A 3,477-nucleotide genomic window follows, 5' to 3' on the forward strand; every position below is an offset into this window, starting at 1 on the left:
TTATTAAAAGCTGTCAGAGAAGAAAGACAGATCACTTATACAGGAAAACCTATTAGAATCACAGCAGACTTCTCAGCACAAACAATAAAGTCAAGAAGAGCATGGAGTGAAGTATTCCAGATCCTAAAGAAAAATGATTTCCAACCTAGACTGCTGTACCCTGAAAAACTATCCTTCAAAATCGATGGTGAAATAAGGTACTTCCATGACAAAGAACAGCTGAAGAACTTCATGATCAACAAGCCAACCCTGCAAAAGATATTGAAAGACAGTTTAGATACACTTAGGAAAAAACACTAAGCAAAGCAGATAATTAAACAGAACAGAAAGATAAAGATGCAACAGCAGAAAGATAACAGGTCAACAATAAACCAACATATAACAGTTATAACCATTAATGTAAATGGTCTCAATGCACCAATTAAAAGAAACAGACTGGCAGAATGGATCAAGAAACAAAATCCAACCATATGCTGTCTACAAGAAACCCATCTAACCCAGAAAGATACTCACAGACTGAAAGACAAAGGATGGAAAACAATACTTCATGCAACAGGAACCCCTCAAAAAAGCAGGAGTAGCCATTCTGTTTGCAGACAATGTGAACTTTAAACCAATAATTATCAGAAGAGACAAAGAAGGTCACCACATACTCATTAGGGGAAAACTTCAAGAGGAAGAGATAACTATCTTAAATATATATGCACCAAATTCCAGAGCACCCAGTTATATAAAAGAAGTATTAAGAGAAATGAAAAATCAAATTATCAGTAACACAATTGTAACAGGAGACCTTAAGACACCATAGACACCAAGGGGCAGATCAACCAGACAGAAAATCAGCAAAGAAATAACAGAACTGAATCATACATGTAAACAAATGGACTTGATAGACATATAGAGAGTGATGTTCCATCCAACAACATCAGAATACACATTCTTCTCAGCAGTACATGGGTCATTCTCTAAAATAGACTATATATTAGCTCACAGAACATATTTAAATAAATGCAAAAGAGTTGAAATTATCTCTTGCATGTTATTGGATCATAGCGCTTTGAAATTAGAAATTAATGAAAAAAGATACTGCAAAAATCCCACAAACACATGGAAACTGAGTAACACACACTTGAGTAATCAGTGGGTCACAGGGGAAATTAAAGACGAAATTAAACAATACCTACAAACAAATGAAAACACAAATACAACTTACCAGAGTCTGTGGGATGCAATGAAAACTGTCCTCTGAGGAAAATTTGTTGCACTGAGTTCCCATATCAGGAAAACAGAATGAATACAAATAAATAACCTGATGTTACACCTCAAACATCTAGAAAAAGAAGAGCAATTCAAGCCCAAAGCCAAAAGAAGAGAGGAAATTATAAAAATCAGAGCAGAACTCAATGCAATAGAGGCTAAGAAAACAATCCAAAGAATCAATGAATCAAAGAGTTGGTTCTGGGGCTAGGGATTTAGCTCAGCGGCATAAGTGCCTGCGTTGCAAGCAGGCAGTCGTGAGTTCGATCCCTGGTACCAATAAAAATGAAAAAGACAAAAAAAAATTTAAAAAAAGAGTTGGTTCTTTGAAAGAATAAATAAAATTGATAAGCCCCTAGCTAACCTTATTTTAAAAAGGGAAGAAAAAGCTCAAATTCATTCAATAAGAAATGAAAAAGGTGAAATCACTACAGACTCTATAGAAGTACAGAAGATCATCAACACCTATTTCGAAAGCCTCTACTCTCAAAGGTTTGATAACACAGAAGAAATAGACAGATTCCTAGAAACATATGAAGTACCAAAGCTAGGACAAGAGGATGTAAAACTGTTGAATAACCCAATTTCTATTAATGAAATTGAAAATGTAATTAAGTCCTTACCTAAAAGAAGAGCCCAGGCCCAGATGGATTCACTGCAGAATTCTACAAGAAATACAAAAAAGACCTAATGCCGACACTCCTCAAACTATTCAATGAAATTGAAAGGGAAGCAATCCTTCCTAACTCATTCTTGGAAGTAAATATTACTCTAGTACCAAAACCTGAGAAAGACCCATCTAAAAAAGAGAACTATAGACCGATCTCCCTAATGAACACAGACACAAAAATCCTCAATAAAATATTGGCAAATAGGATGCAGCAAATCATCAAGAAGATTATATACCATAACCAAGTGGGATTCATCCCAGGCATGCAGGCATGGTTCAACATATTTAAATCAATAAATGTAATCTACCATATCAATAAAGCCAAAAGTAAGAATCACATGATCATTTCTATAGATACAGAAAAAGCCTTTGATAAGGTCCAACATTCATTCATGATAAGAACCTTACAGAAAATTGGAATAGATGGCCTTTACCTCAATATAATTAAGGCCAACTATGACAAACCAACAGCCAATATCATACTAAATGGACAAAAATTGAAGGCCTTTACTTTAAAATCAGGCACAAGACAAGGATGTCCCTTATCACCACTCCTATTTAATATAGTACTGGAAATACTGGCCAGAGCAGTTAGACAAGAGAGAAAAATAAAAGGAGTAAAGATAGGAAAAGAAGAAGTTAAACTATCATTGTTTGCAAATGACATGATACTCTACATAGAAGACCCCCTAAACTCCATTGAAAGACTCTTAGATATAATAAATAAATTTAGTAATGTAGCTGGATACAAAATCAATACTCAAAAATAAATAGCATTCCTATACACTAACAACAAAATCACAGAGAGATAAATAAGAGAAGCCACACCCTTCACACTAGCAACCAAAGAAATGAAATATTTAGGAATTATTCTTACAAAAGAAGTGAAAGATCTATACAGGGAAAATTATAATACACAGAAAAAGGAAATTGAAGATGATCTCAGAAAATAGAAAGACATTCCTTGCTCATGGATAGGAAGAATAAATACTGTGAAAATGGCCATTCTCCCAAAACTCTTACACATATTCAATGCAATCCCAATAAAAATACCATCAACATACCTCATAGATCTAGAGAAACCACTCCTAAAATTCATCTGGAACCAGAAGAGACCTAGAATATCAAAGACAGTTCTAAGCAACAAAGGGAAGTCAGGAGGCATCATAATCCCTAACTTGAAGTTATACTACAAAGTAACCATAGTAAAATCAACATGGCACTGGAATCAAAACAAAGCCAAAGATCAATGGAATAGATTAGAAGATACAACCACAACTACCAACACACTCAACCACCTTATCTTTGATAAAGGAGCCAAACAGGTTCACTGGAAGAACGACAGTCTCTTTAATAAATGGTGTTGGAAAAACTGGCTCTCCATTTGCCGAAAACTAAAGCTAGACCCATGTCTATCACCATGTACTAAATTAAAATCTAAATGGGTCAAAGATCTGAATATTAAAACAGAAACACTAAATCTATTGGAAGACAAATTGGGTAGAAACCTTGAAGACATAGGGGTAGGTAGAGAATTCATGAACAGGACC

The sequence above is a fragment of the Cavia porcellus genome, unplaced genomic scaffold, assembly GCF_034190915.1.
Source record: "Cavia porcellus strain 051 isolate PalLab524CR breed Dunkin Hartley unplaced genomic scaffold, mCavPor4.1 scaffold_26, whole genome shotgun sequence".
Lineage (NCBI taxonomy): Eukaryota > Metazoa > Chordata > Mammalia > Rodentia > Caviidae > Cavia > Cavia porcellus.